Here is an 18,396-nt window from a genome sequence, read left to right on the forward strand (position 1 = left end):
ATGAGATAGTTTCTAGGTATATGTTACTTTTCTAAGCTAAGTCTGTCTTCTGGGATCCTATTGTGAACCGAATGATGTGTGAGTAAACCTTTTTATACATGCATGGTGGAATTGAGAAGTCTCTCTTTCTGGGTTTGATTTTCTTGGATACTTTATGCCAGTGGTTCCCAAACTGGGTGGTAATGCCATTGGCAGAGGGGATTATTTAGGGGGTTGTGTGTGCCAGAAGTGTAAATGACCATCAGACTTTGAAAAGCTGGTATCACTGTAACAAGTTCATCACTTTTGTTGAATTAACGAAACTCCTTTAACTGGATTTTGAATAAATTTGCAATTAATTGGTGCTTTAACTGGATTTTGAATAAAGTTGCAATTAATTGGTGCTGTAACTGGATTTTGAATAAATTTGCAATTAATTGGTACAATTAATTGAATTTCATTGTGTGATTGTCTTCCTTAGCGGGTCAGGCAAACCACTCTTCTGAATAATGCTTTCTTTAGCAAAGGGTGTGTGTGTGTGTGTGTGTGTGTGTGTGTGCGCGCGTGTGTGTGCGTGCTGGGGATGAGTTCATGGAATCAAGTGGCCTGGAAATTTTGGGAACCACTGCACTAATCTTTTAAGGTGTCACTAAACTCTTTGATCTTTTTTTGCTACAACTCACCCCGACTGCAGCATCTCTGCAACATCTCTAAAGGCCAAACTGCTTTTTTGGGTAGAGACGTGTTTCCCCCTGCAGAGCTAATAGCAGCTTTGGGGAAACGAGGTGGGGGAATCCAGGAAGTGACAATAGAAGAGAGATTTAAACACCCACCACCACTTTCCTGGTCTTCAAGGCAGCCACATGGAGCTGCAAATTAGTAAACACAACCATCTCCCCCCCAACCCCCCCCCCCAAATATGCATACAGTGGTACCTCGGGTTAAGTACTTAATTTGTTCTGTAGGTCTGTTCTTAACCTGAAGCACCACTTTAGCTAATGGGGCCTCCCACTGCCGCCGCACCGATGGAGCACTATTTCTGTTCTCATCCTGAAGCAAAGTTCTTAACCCAAGGTACTATTTCTGGGTTAGCGGAGTCTGTAACCTGAAGCGTCTGTAACCCGAGGTACCACTGTATATTACTTTTTCTGTCTGCCTAAAACGTCTGCCAGTCAATTTCAGTGGGTGACCCCAAGTCCCAGCCTTATGCACTAAAGCCTTTTTCTTTGATGCAATTATGAGTATGGGCGGGTGTCACTGTGTACGAAACCCTGGGCCCCTTGCAAAGCTGGGATGTGGGTCCTGTGAGGCTGAAATGTATGAGATGGAACCTGGTGAACAGGTCAGGTTAGTCCCATAGCCGCTCAGCTAAGTACCAACACCTGCAACTTTTAAAGATGAATGGGAACCCTTTACAAAGTATTTGAAGACGCAACAGAGCGAACTGGACTCCTTGGCTGGCTTTGAATAAACATTCACAAACTTTTTATTGATAATAATCAGCTAAATAGTCTGAGGATCTATACAACTGTGTAACATGCAGAAAACAGCATTTTTAGAGAAATCAAAGACTGGAACTGAGGGAAGTTGGGGGGTGGGGGAGGGTGGGTTCTGTGGGGGAGGGAGGGGGAGGGAGGGAGGAAAAATGGGGGGGATAAGGACGATATGTTTCTGGATGATATGTTTTGTTTGGACCAACGGCCTTGGTCCAGTATATCTGAAGAAGCGTCTCCACCCCCATCGTTCTACCCAGACAATGAGGTCCAGCACCGAGGGCCTTCTGGCGGTTCCCTCACTGTGAGAAGCCAAGTTACAGGGAACCAGGCAGTGGGCCTTCTCGGTAGTGTCGCCTTCCCTGTGGAACACCCTCCCACCAGATGTCAAAGAGAACAACAACTACCAGGCTTTTAGAAGACATCTGAAGGCAGCCCTGTTTCCGGAAGCTTTTAATGTTTGATGTATTATAGTATTTTAATATTCTTTTGGAAGCCGCCCAGAGTGGCCGGGGAAGCCCAGCCAGATGGGCGGGGTATAAATAAATTATTATTATTATTATTATTATTATTATTATTATTATTATTATTATTATTATTATTATTATTATTATTTTGAATAAAAAAGTTATTTAAAAAACAAACAAAAAACAAAAACAAACCACACCTGCGACTTTAAAAAGTGAGCTCTGTTGCCGTAGAAACCAAAGGATGGGCCTTTCCACACCCATCCTCACCTGGCTGGTAGGGAGAGAGCAGGGAGACAGCTGAGGTTGGAAGCTGGTTAATGCTCTTGGTTGTGTCTGAAGCTTTGATTTGAGGTATTCCCTGCAAGCCTGATGGGGAAGCCAGATGGATTGTTCATGCTGTGAGTCCTGTCATTCTGTGCTCAGTTTGTATCTGCAGCCCTTTCAACCTGCGCTCAGTTTGCATCAACCGTACGATCTGCAGCACGATTGCAGGGGTTCGGTTCCAGGGGCACATATCCACAAAAACAGCTACACTTGAAACACTCCTTTGCAGCTGCTGTGCTTTTAAGCTCTCTGCCTTGCTCATTGGGGACGGCTCATTCAGTGTGCTGGCTCTGGGACGCTCTCACAAGATCTCGCGGGGCTGTCTGAATTCTTGTGCGATCCCGCAGAGCTGTCCCCAGTTGCTTCCACAGCTGGCTCACAGAGAGGGTTTTGCCTGGTAATCAGGGCAGAGAGCTCAAAAGCTCTTTTTGCCTTGGGGAAAACTTGTGTGCATTTAATTTGTGCAATTCCAACCAGCCCGCCTTCAGCCATGCAAGGCTGAAATCAAACAAGTTAAATGTGCGTAAGATGCAATCGTACAGTGGGTGTCCCAATAAATCCATAAATCACAGTTTCCACTGACTGTCATTGCAAGGAAACTGGTCCCTCAGTAAAAGCCCACAATCCCTGAAGTCTCTTGCCATTCAGAGATTGAGCATGTAAATACTTAAGAAAAATAAAATTGGAAGTTGATTTTTGGAAAAAACAACAACAGCATTTTGTGAAGATGGGGTTTCAATGAACTAAGGGATAGATAGATGATAGATAGATGATAGATACATAGATAGATAGATGATAGATGATAGATGATAGATGATAGATGATAGATGATAGATGATAGATGATAGATGATAGATGATAGATGATAGATGATAGATGATAGATAGATAGAACTTTATTCGCATTAGCCAATGGCCATAGCAACAGTAAAACATTACAGTATACACAAAAAAGGAAATTTGATATAAGAGCACAATTTAAAGTCCTGAATCAGCCGTCAGTTAGTGGCCCTTATTCTGGTTGCCCCTGCTATGAACCTAGCCACCTTTGCTGTTATCTGCTCATTTTGATCTGATAGAAGAAAGGACATTGTGGCAGTGGTTGAGCGCCCTGGGATGGTTAGTACGAGTGGGGTGATGATCTCGTTCCTCAGGTCTTTGTAGAGAGTGCAAGACAGGAGGACGTGTGGCGCTGTTTCGGTGCTACCATCTCCACAGGGGCAAAGACGTTTCTCAGGCAGGATCTTTTGGAATCGACCCTCAAGTACCGCAGATGGCAAAACACCCAGTCTTGCAAGTGTAAAAGCATGTCTGTATTTTGGGATAATAAGTTGGTGCAGATATGGGGTCAGAGAATCAAAATGGAGAGGTGGAAAATGAACATACCAAGGGCAGAATTTCCTTATAGTGGGCAGGTTGTTCTGATGCTCCATATCTTTTAGACGTTGACGAATTAGACTGTTTGCTTTAGTAGGGCCCATAGTGAGTAGGTGTTGTGGGGATAGGCCACTAGAGAGAAGTTTTTGATAGACAGTTTTAAGCCAGGCACTTTTATGGGAGTCTTGAAGTACTAGGGATAGTAAACCGGGGGGGGGGGGATTTGAGTTTGGCGAATTCAGAAGTTAAAATGTTCTTTGCCAAGTCCGTACTTCTACTGAAGGGAGACTTGCCTCCAGTCTCAATGATGCCTTAGAAACTTTGAACAGCTTCCAAAGTGCTAAGGTTGTTACCAGTCCAAATCTGAGCCCCGTATAGTAGCCCCGTATATCTAAGGGAGCTTCTGTTTCTCAGCTAAACCTTGCTAACATCTCTTAAGACACAGATGCAGCACTACCGTTGTGGAAATAAAGGAACTCTAGGCTTCACCAAGGCACGGCTGGTATCAACGACAAAAGATAATTTGGGTCTTTACAATTTATGTCATAGTGTAAACCAGAGTTTCCGAATTACCGGTCTACTTTATTCTCTGACACTCCTCCATCCCCTTCTTCCCCATTTACAGACACATACATCTTAATAACTTGTACTCCATCAATTTTTGGATGGCACTTTTATTTTTAGTGAACACCCAGTAATTTTTTCATGCGATTGGCAAATTGAAAGGAAGAGGAGGGGGCAGGCGGGGATGTCATTGAGAAGGGAACGACAAGGACAGAATCCACCAGTGAACGAGTGGAATGGGGGACAGATCAATTAACTCAGCGCCTCCAAAATTATCACAATATCCAAGCCACTGGTCCTTATGGATTAGCCTCTTATTGTCTTTTGGGTATATTAAAAAAATAGAGCTTCTACATAAGATTTGGGGTGACAGTTGTGGTTTGCTGTTGATATAATAATAATAATAATAATAATAATAATAATAATAATAATAATAATTTATTTATACCCCGCCTTTCCCGGTTCAGAAAACCAGGCTCAGGGTAGCTAGCAACAAATTTAAAACACTTAATTGATGCTACAAAAAACAGCATAAAACGTGAATAACTATAAAATCAAAAATCAGTTTAGGGGGGGAAATCCATCCAATAAACATTAGATGATCACCAGGGCTAGCTGGCTAAATGAGTCCTATTTGGGCCAGTGAGGAGACCAGGGGAGAATTAGCTGTGGGATCCCAGAGCGGGTAATCTTCATAAAAAGGGGAGGGGGAGGGACGGAAGGGGAATAAAAGATCAGGCTAAGTTCAAATTGAAAGCCAGGTGGAATAGCTCTGTCTTACAGGCCCTGCGGAAGGAGGTTAAATCCTGCAGGGCCCTGGTCTCCTGGGACAGAGCTTCCAGGTTGGAGCCATCACTGAGAAGGCCCTGGCCCTGGTGGAGGATAGTCTTGACTTCCTTAAGGCCCGGGACCTCTAAACTGTGATTATCCATGGACCTTAAGGTCCTCTGTGGGGCAGACCAGGAGAGGCGGTCCCACATACTGGACAATTTCTGAGCACTTAGAGAATCACAGAACCGTAGAATTGGAAGGGACCCGAGGGTCATCTAGTCCAACCTTCTGTACTGCAGGAATATTTTGCCCAACATGGGGCTTGAACCCATAGCCCTGAAATTCAAAGTCTCATGCTCTACTGACGGTTGTTCCTAGATTGACTAGGAGTTGCCAGGTGTTGCTGAAGCTCCAGCAAAGCTGATGAAATAAATCCTGTTGCTTCTCATCTCTCTCCCACTGAGGAAGTCTGCTGGAATGGCTGCCTGCTGGTGACAGTTGAGGGAGAAGGAGGTCTGATGGAATAATCAGCCTCTGAGTACCTGTTTCTGGGAACCACAATTGGGGAGGAGCATTATTGCACCCAGGTTCAGCTTGTAGGTTTCCTGTGGGCATCCGGTTGGCCACAATGAGTACAGGATGCTAGCCTATCATAGAATCATAGAACTGCAGCTTTGGAAGGGGTCCCAAAAGTCATCTTAGGCCAAGGCTCTGCAATGCAGGAATCTCAGCTAAAGAATCCATGACAATGTTAGGATATAGTTCCGTTCCACCTTTAGAACAGGCATGTGGAGTTGTTGTATGTCACATGTCTGTTTACTTCCAGCACAGTCCGCTGGGAACTTCCGTTGTATATAGCTTTTGCCTATGCTTTTTGCTTGCACACGAAGGGAAGCAGACATGTTTTTCCTTTGTTCTAATGCTGACTAAAGCTTGTAAATATGCTTACATATGCATCTGTCCGCTACTTCTGTTGCAAAGAGTTCTTATCTCTGCTGGCTTGCGTGCTCAGTCTCTAAAGGTCTCTGAGGATTGAGTTGCAGTTTTAATGCTGTTCCGAGTTTGCCCGGCCGCCGGCTGGTGGGCTAGAGCCATCTGAGAGCCTGCTAATTGCCCCCGTCTCCCTGGACGCATCCCAACAGACAGATGGCCATCCAAACTCTTCACAAAATCCTCAAATGAAGGAGAGTCCACAATCTTACACCATCGAGAGTCCCTTACACCACTGAACAGCTCTTACCATCAGAAAGTTCTTCCTAAGGCAGAATCTCCTTTTTTATATTTTGAATCCATTGCTTCAGGTCTTCTCTCCTGGAGCAGAAGAAAATAAGCTTGCTCCATTTCCCCATGTGACAGCCCTTCAGATATTTAAGTCTCCTCTTCTCCAGGCTAAACGTACCCAGCTCCTTCAACCATTCCTCATAAGGCTAGGCTTCTAGGCCCTTGATCATCTTGGTTGCCCTCCTCTGCACACCTGCCAGCTTGTCCATATCCTCCTTAAACTGTGGTGTCCAGAACTGGACACAGGATTCCAGGATCTGACCAAGGCAGAATAGAGTGGTACTATGACTTCCATGATGCTTCTGTTGATGCAGTCTAGAATCATATTGTGGCCTGATCCAGCAAGACTCTTCTTATTCTCTTAATTTGTACTACAGCAGGACATTTATTGTTCAGAAGTGGACTAGCATTGCTGAGCCTTCACACTTCAGGTGGGTTCCCTGGTCTAGGACCAAATGCAGCTGTCCTCAAGCCCAGCTGCATCTCTTGAAGGAGAGTGGAGCTGTATTTGAAGCTGGTCACGTCAACCACACTCCAAGCAAGGGTTAAATGGGAGATAAAGAAGAGACCTCCATCTCTCCCTGCCTGCCCCCCCCCCCCGTCCGTCTGTTGACAGCCGCTTAGTGCTGCTGGAAAGGGAGGTGGGCGCAGAAGTGGAGCAGGCAATTGAGACATGGGAACATTAGCCGCATCGAGCGGGTGACCCGTGACGGCATGGCGGAGGCCTGCCTTTTGTCCCGCTCTGCCAAATATTTCTTTCGGGATTGAAATGCGCAGGAAACGCACTCCCAAATGATCGCTGTTGAGAATAGGATGGGCTGAGGGGGAAAGGAAGGCATTGTAGGTGGAGAGCAAATTACCCGGGCAATTCATCGCGCAATTTCAAGGATGTGCTGCAGGGATAATATATTCTGAGTGGTGAGAAATTTCGTTTAATTCTCTCTCTCTCTCTTTGTGGAGTGTCTTCCCCACTATTTTGATTCACACCCTCTTCCACCTCTCTCCCTCCCCATCTTACCTTCTTCTCCTTGACTGACTTGTAGCCTGGCCTGCCTGCGGATGTACGCCGGGAGCCAAAAGGAACGGCTACCCAAAACCCTTCTCTAAAAATGTCAATGTCTACAGTGGTGCCCCGCAAGACGAATGCCTCGCAAAACGAAAAACGCGCAAGACGAAAGGGTTTTTCGGTTTTTGCGTCGCTTCGCAAGACGATTTCCCCTATGGGCTTGCTTCACAAGACGAAACTTCTTGCGAGTTTTTTTTTCCTTTTTCTCAAAGTGACCGCAAAGGCGAGCTCCGGTCGCGCGGCCGAGGGAAGCCCCGCTGTGGGTCGTCCAAAGTCAGCCCGAGCACGCCACTCACCTAAAAGGCATGGAGAGATGGAGGGAGCGCGCGAGGATCCCGGTGCAGAGGAGGCTCCTGCAGCAAAATAAAGGCAGTCGGCAGCTGGAGGGCTCCAGGACCCGGAGCTGCGGCGGGGCCGTCGATGGCGTTGCCGGAGACTCCTCCCTCTGGGCCTCGCTCTCTCCGCCTTCGCCGCCGCTTGCCCTGCCTGCGATCGGCCGGGCTCATCGCTCCACTCTGCAGAGCGCTGCACAAAGGCACGGCGGGACAGGTGTCCGGGGACGCTTTGGCTGAGCGCGCCCCGGGATCGGAGGTGCGGGGTGCTTGCTGCAGATCTTATCTTCTGGGGTCGCTGGGATGGCGGCGGTCGGGGCTTGTGCTATGTAAGCGCATCAGGAGGGACTGCTTAAGAGGCCGGACGAGGCTTATGCAATGGCCAGATGCTCCCTAGGGGTCGAGGCTTGCAGTTGCGGGAACCAGTTTATACCTGTAGCCGCTAAGCCGCTAATAGCCGTGCTTCGCAAGATGAAAAAATCGCAAGACGAAGAGACTCGCGGAACGGATTAATTTCATCTTGCGAGGCATCACTGTAATCCTCCTCCAGATATTGCCGGCATGCCGAATATTCTTCAAAAGGTTGGCGCTTCCTGGGAGACATCCATTTCATCTAGAAGCCAGGGTGATGGAGGCAGGGTGGTGTCGTGGTGACGGTGTCGGACTGCGGCCAGGGAGAGAACAGGGTTCAGATCCCCACTTGGCCATGAATCTTTCACTGGGTGACAGTGGACCAGTTGCTACGTCTCAGCCTAACCTGCCTTTCCAAGTTGTTGTGGGGATGAAACAAGGATAGGGGAGAACCATGTGCATCTATAACCACCTTTGCACTCCAACTTCTCCCATAGCATGCAGGTTGCCCCAGTGAGAAGAAGAAGAAGAAGAAGAAGAAGAAGAAGAAGAAGAAGAAGAAGAAGAAGAAGAAGAAGAGTAGTAGTAGTAGTAGTAGTAGTAGTAGTAGTAGTAGTAGTAGTTTGGATTTGATATCCCGCTTTATCACTACCCTAAGGAATCTCAAAGCGGCTCACAATCTCCTTTCCCTCTGTGAGGTGAGTGGGGCTGAGAGACTTCAGAGAAGTGTGACTAGCCCAAGGTCTCCCAGCAGCTGCATGTGGAGGAGCGGAGACGCGAACCCGGTTCCCCAGATTACGAGACTACCGCTCTTAACCACTACACCACACTGGCTCTCTAAGATGTTGTGAATAAGATGTTGTGGACTTTCACTTCCCTGACGGAACCTGCAATGTCAACATTCTATTGCAATATCTCAAGGTCTGCCTCTCCCCATGTGATCACCCTCAAAGGCCCTTCTTCATGTGTCTCCTCCATGAGACCCAGAGGACAGCAATACAATAATGGCCTTTTTCTGCAGTGGCTCCCCATTTGTTTGTGTGCTCTCCCCAGACAGGCTCACCTGGTGCCTTCATTACATAACTTTAGGCATTTGGTGACAGTGTTCATCTTCTCCTAGGCCTTCAGCTGATTGAACAAGCTTTGGCCTTTTAAGCTGTGTATGTAATTGGGGGCCATTGTTTCATTTGTTGTTACGTTGTGTGTTTTCGCATTTGTATACTGTAAAAGAGAAGACTCCCTGGAAAAGACCCTGATGGTGGGAAAGATGTAGGGCACAAGGAGAAGGGGACGACGGAGGACGAGATGGTGGGACAGTGTTCTCGAAGCTACCAGCATGAGTTTGACCAAACTGCGGGAGGCAGTGGAAGACAGGAGTGCCTGGCGTGCTCTGGTCCAGGGGGCCACGAAGAGTCGGACACGACTAAATGACAAAACAACAACATACTGTAAAACACCCTCTGCGCCTTGAATAGAGGGTGCGTAGAAATTCAACAAGTAAGTAAATACAGTGGTATCTCGGTTTACAAACAATCTGTTCCAGAAGTCCGTTCTTAAACCAAAACTGTTCTTAAACCGAGGTGCGCTTTCCCTAATGAGGTCTCCCACTGCCGGTACCCTTCCACTATTCAGATTATGTTCTTAGACTGAGGTAAAGTTCTCAAACCGGGACACTATTTCCGGTTTTGCAGAGTTTGTAAACTGAATCGTTCTGAAGCCGGACTGTTCTTAAACCGAGGTACCGCTGTAAATCACATTGTTGACACACACACCTTGCATTTAAAAAAAACCCAAAACCCTTTTATGAATGTTTATGAACATTCCATCACATCAGAATAGTGCAGGAGCTGTTCACCAACAACAGATGGATTGTTGGCCACCTTGCATGTTAGCGGTTAGGTATCCCAGTGTGTTGCTCCATGCTAATCAGCGCTTGTTGCCAAATATGCTAAATGTTTTGTGACTCGGTGAAAGTAGCTGAAACTCTTTTTCTGTGCAACCACCTTTGCTCTTTCTGTAGCTAAGAATAGTCCGCATTTCCATTCCGCTTGGCTAGGAGGTACCCGCAAGCTCACATGTTCGTTACTTCTTAGAAATAAAAGAAAAGACTTCTCTCATGAATAGCTAATTACCTACCTGTTTCTGATCTCAAATTCAAATCCAGAAACTCACTGAACTGAGAGGGATTAGCGAGGCATCAATATTAGAATCCCAAGCAAAGCCATGATGGGCAGAGGGTTCCTTGCCCCCCAATTTGAAAGCCCGTGAAATGGGGATGTGAGATTGGCTGCTTGAACGGATGCCAGTAATTCTTCCACACCTTGGGTTTTGCTTAAAGTAAAATGTCCCGGTGAATTTGAAGGATCCTGCCCAGGTAGAGCAGTCAAGGTGTTTCAAGGGATGCCCCAGAGGTCTTAATAAGCAACAACCACATTTCTTGATGTGGATGGATGGAGGGAATAATTTGCATTTCCTGACCTGAGAACCGCATGTTAAGATGTGCTAGGAGTATTGGCTGTTGGTGCAATTTGGGAAAATGGGTGAAATTACACTAAGCGCTTGGTCCATGTCTTCAGCAGCTCGCCCCAACGTCTGGATTCTGTTTTGAGTTAGCACACCAGCTGCACAGTCCAAGGCTAAATGCCTGGGACAGGACTCACTCCCCTCCCTTTCTTCAAGGCATGTGTGCATATGCATAGGTATTATACCAGAGATGCATTCAGCAGCCTTGGCACAAGTGTTTTGCTCAGTGCAAGCTGTCAGTGGAGAAGCTGGAGGTTACATGCTGTATGGTTCAGAATAGCATGGAGCTACTATGGTCAAGTGCAAGTGGATCTCTCTATATACCTGTGTTTGTACAAGGTTAATAATAATAATAATAATAATAATATATTATTTATACCCTGCCCATCTGGCTGGGTTTCCCCAGCCACTCTGGGCGGCTTCCAACCGAATATTAAAAACAATACAGCATCAGACATTAAAAACTTCCCTGAACAGGGCCGCCTTCAGTTGTCTTTTAAAAGTAAAATAGTTCTTTATTGCCTTGACATCTGCTGGGAGGGCTTTCCACAGGAGGCAGTGGTGGCCTCCAAGCTAGATGTCTTTAAAGAGGATTAGACAATTCATGGAGGAGAGGACTATTGCTGCCAACAAGCCATGATGGCTCTGCTCAGCTAGAGGCAGCAATGCTTCTGAATACCCATTACTGAAAACCACTGGAGGGGAGAATGCTGCTCTTGTGTTCAAAACCTGCTTGTGGATTTCCCACAGACTTCTGGTTGGCCACAGTGAGAACAGGATGCTAGGCTGAACGGATCAGCAGCGCTCTTATGCTCTTAATGCCTCACACTTTCCTGGAAGGAGGAGGGAGAGATCTGTGGTGTTTGTGTCAGGAGTTCAGCCTACACTCGAGTAGGACTCTGGCAGAAACACATCCTTGACTGGCATGTTCTCTCCCTCCTGGTCGATCGTTCGGGAGCTTCATAAGCTTTCTTCAGCCCGAACATCACAGTGACCGATGCCAACCGACACCGGCACACTTAGAGATCCGCAGAGTTTGCGCACCTTATGTGACAGAACTCAGCATTTTGGCTAATCTACTTTATTTACATATAAACACACACGGAGCACTGCAACATGTCTCCCTCTCTCTCTAGCATCAGACAGCAAAGAGAAAAAACAAAGGACAATAGTCCCACTTCACGGAACACAGTAACACAAACAGCCTGTCTCCGTCACTTCCCACTCTGTGGAGTCAAAACATATACCGTCATGTGAAAGACAACAATCCCATGACTGCAACCATGGAGCAGGAATTCTAACAGTTTGTGTGTCTCGGTAGAGACCCATGACTTTCGCATGCCTAGAATGTAGCCTATTGCAGACACAGGCATTACCCTGCCCACTTTGGAACCCTCCCACCACTGCTATGTGGCCCTCAGGAGGCTGAGTATGAGGAACTGTGGCCCCCGGGCCGCAAAGACTCCCTACTTCTGCATAGTGCAAATAACAGGACTCGATTAAACAGCCTATCTTCCCGGCTCGCTTTGGGGACAGTGCAATGTTTCTAGCAGACAGAAGGAGAAAGAAAGGAGGGAAGGGAGGGAGATAGAAGGTGATGCCTGCCTGGGAGTGGTGCTGTGAAGATATCCTTGAATAGCTATAATTGCATGCAGCTGGCAGTAAAGCCAGGTTGCTGGACATCTCTGGCTTTCCTGCGGAGAATCGTGCCATGCATGGAAAACAGAAAGTGCCCCTTGCTCGCCTTGCCGCCAGTCCATCTTTGTCTCAGACAGTGTACATCTGGATCCGGAGGCATTCCCAAAGGCTTTATCTCCCGGAATAAAAAGGACCAGCAAGTCCTCCCTTTCCTCGGGAAGCCAAGGAGGCTTAATGCAAAGGCAGTGGGTATCTGCCGCGCCAGCTGGGAGCATGAGTGCGCCACGGCCAGGGGAGAGAAAAAACATCTCAGTGAAGCAGAAAATAGGATCGGCTTCTGCCACCGCTGGACCTCTGCGACAGCCAAAAACGCTGGTGGGAGTTTCTGTGCCTTTCCTTTTAAAAACAAAACAAAACAAAAAATCCTTTTCAGGTTTGGATAGCCAGGAAGCAGCAAATTCTTGCAGGATTTAGAATCTACAGCTTGCGAATTTCAGCGCAGGGTCTCCAGAGACACACCTACTCCCCACTTTTGCCTGCTCTCTTTTTATTGCTTGATTGAAACTATTTTTTTCCATCACAAACATTCCCAGGGTGAGGTATGAGAACTCAGCACAATAATATAAAACGAGAGCAGATGAAACACATTACTAAAACCAACTTGTTGCAACCATGGAAGGATCTTATTCCTCCATAAATGATTTGTGGGTATCTGGCTGAGTTAAGGCTCCCAAATCTGTGTGCCATGATAGGCCTGCCACAACCCCATAACAAGTAGAATCATAGAATCATAGAATGATAGAGTTGGAAGAGACCACAAGGGCCATCGAGTCCAACCCCCTGCCAAGCAGGAAACACCATCAGAGCACTCCTGACATATGGTTGTCAAGCCTCTGCTTAAAGACCTCCAAAGAAGGAGACTCCACCACACTCCTTGGCAGCAAATTCCACTGTCAAACAGCTCTTACTGTCAGGAAGTTCTTCCTAATGTTTAGGTGGAATCTTCTTTCTTGTAGTTTGGATCCATTGCTCCGTGTCCGCTTCTCTGGAGCAGCAGAAAACAACCTTTCTAGTAATCTAATCCCTCCCAGACGCCAAGGTAACCAGGGACTGAGGAGGGTGCCCACTATGTCTCTGCATCATCCATTGTTCTGGCCTCACTTCCTCCTAGTCGGTCTTCACCTGGGGAGTTAAATGCCAGCCCCTCTCTGCACTGGATATCATTGGAGCCTACAGGCCAACATGGAGATGCAGCAGAAATGTCCTGTGTCAAAGGAGGTTGCCTGGTGTGTCTCTGATTGAGTCACTTCCCCAGGCTTGGCTTTTTCCAACAGGTAGACCAGCCCTGAACAATAATCGACAGATAATCTCAGCGGGTGGGCCTGTCTCAGGGCAAGTAAGATCTACGCTCATAGCTTAAGATTGCTAAATGGTGTTCAACTGGAGCCTACAGATGCAACAATTTCACCAAGCAATATTCCGTATAAGCAGCCAGCTAAGGTGTTGTCATAACCACAAAGTTTTGGAACGATGCTCAGACTTGGGCTTTCAATATATGCAGAAAGGCAGAGCTAAGAGCAACCCTTTTCCCGCTGTTAAGCCTCTGAAAACCAGTTGCTGGAAAATATTAGTGAAAATAATTATGAGTGAAAATAACGGAGAAAAAGGCATGTTGTTGTTGTTTAGTCGTGTCCGACTCTTCATGACCCCCTGGACCAGAGCACGCCAGGTACTCCTGTCTTCCACTGCCTCCCGCAGTTTGATCAAACTCATGCTGGTAGCTTCGAGAACATTGTCCCACCATCTCGTCCTCTGTCGTCCCCTTCTCCTTGTGCCCTCCATCTTTCCCAACATCAGGGTCTTTTCCAGGGAGTCTTCTCTTCTCATGAGGTGGCCAAAGTCTTGGAGTCTCAGCTTCAGGATCTGTCCTTCCAGTGAGTGCTCAGGGCTGATTTCCTTCAGAATGGATAGGTTGGATCTTCTTGTAGACCATGGGACTCTCAAGAGTCTCCTCCAGCACCATAATTCAAAAGCATCGATTCTTCGGTGATCAGCCTTCTTTATGGTCCAGCTTTCACTTCCGTACATCACTACTGAGAAAACCATAGCTTTAACTATACGGACTTTTGTCGGCAAGGTGATGTCTCTGCTTTTTCAGGTGCTGTCTAGCAGGAACCGGCAAGCCACTACAGTATCCTGCCAAGAAAACTCCATGGACAAAGACAACAGGCATATAAAAGAAATATGCATACAGAATCATAAAAATCAAAGAGTTATAGAATTGGAAGGGAACCCCAAAGGGTCCTCTAGTCCAACCCCATGGAATTCAGGAATCTCAGCTAAAGCATCTGGGACAGATGGCTATCCAAACTCTGCTTAAAAGCCTCCAAGGAAGGAGAGTCCACAACCTCCGGAGGGAGAGCGTTCCACAGTCAAACAGCTCTTACTGTCAGAAAGTTCTTCCTGATGTTGAGTCGGAATTCCCCTTCTTGTAACTTGAAGCCATGAGTTCGAGTCCTACCCACCAGAAGAGGAGAAAACAGGCTTGCTCCATATTTGGTGAAATCATTTTGTTAAAAAGAAGTATATTAGACAAAATTGTTTACAAATATGTGTACAATAGAAAAAATGCACACAAAAATGTTGAGAAATCTTCAGTATGATTCCCCACCCAACCCCCAATATTTTATTTTATTTTTTGCAAACTGGTGTGGGAATATGGAGAGCTGAGTTTTTAGAATGGGAAAATGACAAGAACTGAAACTGACTGATTCACAATTTCCTAATTTGGGCACTTGTTAGGAGGGGCACTTTTTTGCTGATAAACAAAGAATTCACGCTCTTATTCTTGAAGGTTTTGAGAGGGTTAAAGCGTATGGAAAGACCAAGATAAGCCAATGCCAGGAGTGCTTGCAATGAAGAAATCAGGTTTAAATTTCCTGGGGAAAAACCTGGGTGATCTGAGTCCATTCTTCCCTGGGGCATTTTTTCAAGAGCGGCTTGGCAGCCTCATCTGATCACCATGAAACGTGGAGGCATAGACAGCCCTGCAAATGTCACAATTCCCCACGGATGACAAAACCGCGATGGATAGACATGCAAGGCTCATCTGCAGGTTGGCAGGACCTCAGCCAAAGTTTGCATTTGGTGCTTGGCAACTTTTTGGAAACTCAAAACGAAAGCGAGTTTGTGCATGGAAAAGGAGAACCCCAGAGGGCTGCTCTGGTCTGTCTCATCAATAAATCGGACAAGGTGTGTGCATGCATGCATATTTCTGGGATGACAGAGGTGTCCTCATTAAAAGGCATAGGGCCTGCCATATGTTGAGACTACAGAGCGAGGAGAAATCCAATTCAGCTCTCATTTATAGGCAAAAAATTTGTACTTTTAATGCAACATGGAAACTGAAACACAGCAATCTTTCAAAACTCACATTCCTCTCACTTTTGCAATGCAGACCGCCAAGCAAAAGAGCACGCACAAAAAATGTGCAAATGGTAAACAATTAGCTTGCAAAAATTACCCTAAAACATTGAGGCATTGGTTAGTTTGTTCCATATAGGGTGGGTGAATCTATCAGTTTTGGTTTCTTGCAGTTCATTTTTCCAGTCTTAATTTCGGTTCCCCACATTTCACAGAATCATAGAACAGGGGAGCTGGAAGGGACCCTGGGGTCTGTTAGAATTCCTGCTCCGTGATTGCAGTGATGGGATTGTTGTCTATCACATGACGGTATATGTTTTGACTTCACAGAGTGGGAAGTGACGGAGACAGGATGTTTGTGTTCCTGTGTTCCGTGAAGCGGGACTATTGCCCTTTGTCTTTTTCTCTTTGCTGTCTGATGCTAGAGAGAGAGGGAGCCATGTTGCAGTACTCCGTGTGTGTTTATATGTAAATAAAGTAGATTAGCCAAAATGCTGAGTTGCTGAGGTCTGTAACATAAGGTGCGCAAACTCTGCCGAACCCTAAGTGTGCTGGTGTCGGTTGGCATTGGTCGCTGTAATGTTCGGGCTGAAGAAAGCTTTTGAAGCTCCTGAATGATCAATCAAGAGGGGGAGAATATGCCAGTTGGGCGTGTGTGTCTGCCAGAGACCCTGGGTGTACATTTCCAGAATATAAGATAAAAAAACAAATAAAATAAAACCTACATACAGCAACAATGTTTTGTGTTGTGTAGGCTCCTATGATGTAAGTCATGGGCCCCGCCTGCTCCCTAAAATATTCAACACAAAAAACAGCGACAATTTGTTGTTGACAAAGGACAGCTGGGCATATAAAGGGCCCCATTACCTTCAGTAGCTTAGGGCCTCATCAAACCTAAATCCAGCCCTGATTTGAATTCATGGGTTTGGAGCAGCAGAAAGCAACAGTGGCGTAGTGTGGGGGGTGCCAGGGGTTCCGGCCGCACTGGGCGCAACATTTGGGGGCGCGCGTTTGGCCGGCCCCCCTGGAGGAAGCGGGAACCTCTCCAAGTCGCTGCGGGAGGAGGTCTCTCCGCCCCACCGCCAGCCTTCGGAAGGCTGCTCCGAAGCCTGGCGGCGGGAGGAGGTCTCTCCGCCCCACCGCCAGCCTTCGGAAGGCTGCTCCGAAGCCTGGCGGCGGGAGGAGGTCTCTCCGCCCCACCGCCAGCCTTCGGAAGGCTGCTCCGAAGCCTGGCGGCGGGAGGAGGTCTCTCCGCCCCACCGCCAGCCTTCGGAAGGCTCCTCCGAAGCCTGGCGGTGGGGCGGAGAGACCTTCTCCCCGCGCCAGCCTTCGGATGGCTGTCCTGAAGACTTGTGGTGGGAGCAGTGGCGTAGCATGGGGGGTGCAGGGGGGGCCTGCCGCACGGGTGCAACATCTGGGGGGGTGCGGAAGAGACTCAAGTGCTAAAATCCACGGGTTAGGGGGCGCAAATTACTTGCCTTGCCCCGGGTGCTGAGAACCCACGCTACACCACTGGAAAGCAAGCTTGATCCACCCTCCATACGGCAGCCTTTTAGGTATTTGAAGTTGACTGCCGTATCTCCTCTCAGTCTTCTCTTCCCTAGGCTAAACGCACCCAACTCTCTCAACCATTCCTCATAAGCTTTGGTTCCCAGACCCTTGATCATCTTGTTCGCCATCTTCTGCGCACCTTCCAAGTTGTCAACATCTTTCTTGAATTGTGGTGCCCAGAACTCCAGGTGGACTCTGACCAAGGCAGAATAGAGTGGAACTACTATATTTCTGTTGATGTAGCCTAGAATAGCATTAGTGTCTTTTGCTGCTGCATCACACCATTTGCCCACGTGAAGCTTGTGCTGGACTAAGATAGCGCTTAAGAAGGGCTGTGCAAAGCTTTCAGGGCTAATCAGCTGCACCTGCAATTACCTTCCCATGCAACTGATCAGTGCTTTTCTTTCTAAAAGAAATATGTTGGGGTACTCTCATTTTCTTACTCATATTGGAATACTGCCCTCAATGAGGCCAAACTTAAATTCACAAAATGTTTAGGACTATACCCCTATACCCTTGCATCCCCCCAGACAAAAAGCACTGCAACTGATGTCATATACGATGTCAGGTGTTTTACAGGTGGGTATGGTTCAGCCAAAAAACCTCCTGGCAAATAGAAGAGGAAGAAATGAAGGCAGTGAGAGATTTTACTTTCTTGGGCTGCATGATCACTGCAGATGGTGACAGCAGTAACGAAATTAAAAGACGCCTGCTTCTTGGGAGAAAAGCAATGACCAACCTAGACAGCATCTTAAAAAGCAGAGACATCACCTTGCCAACAAAGGTCCATATAGTTAAAGCTATGGTTTTCCCAGTAGTGATGTATGGAAGTGAGAGCTGGACCATAAAGAAGGCTGATTGCCGGAGAATGGATGCTTTTGAATCCTGGTGCTGGAGGAGACTCTTGAGAGTCCCATGGACTGCCAGAAGATCAAATTGATCCATTCTGAAGGAAATCAGCCCTGAGTGCTCACTGGAAGGACAGATCGTGAAGCTGAGGCTCCAAGACTTTGGCCACCTCAAGAGAAGAGAAGACTCCCTGGAAAAGACCCTGATGTTGGGAAAGATGGAGGGCACAAGGAGAAGGGGACGACAGAGGACGAGATGGTTGGACAGTGTTCTCGAAGTTACCAGCATGAGTTTGACCAAACTGCGGGAGACAGTAGAAGACAGGAGTGCCTGGCATGCTCTGGACCATGGGGTCACGAAGAGTCGGACACGACTAAATGAATAAACAACAACAAGGTTCAGCCA

Source organism: Podarcis bocagei (genome assembly GCF_964188305.1).
Source record: "Podarcis bocagei genome assembly, chromosome: 9".
NCBI lineage: Eukaryota > Metazoa > Chordata > Lepidosauria > Squamata > Lacertidae > Podarcis > Podarcis bocagei.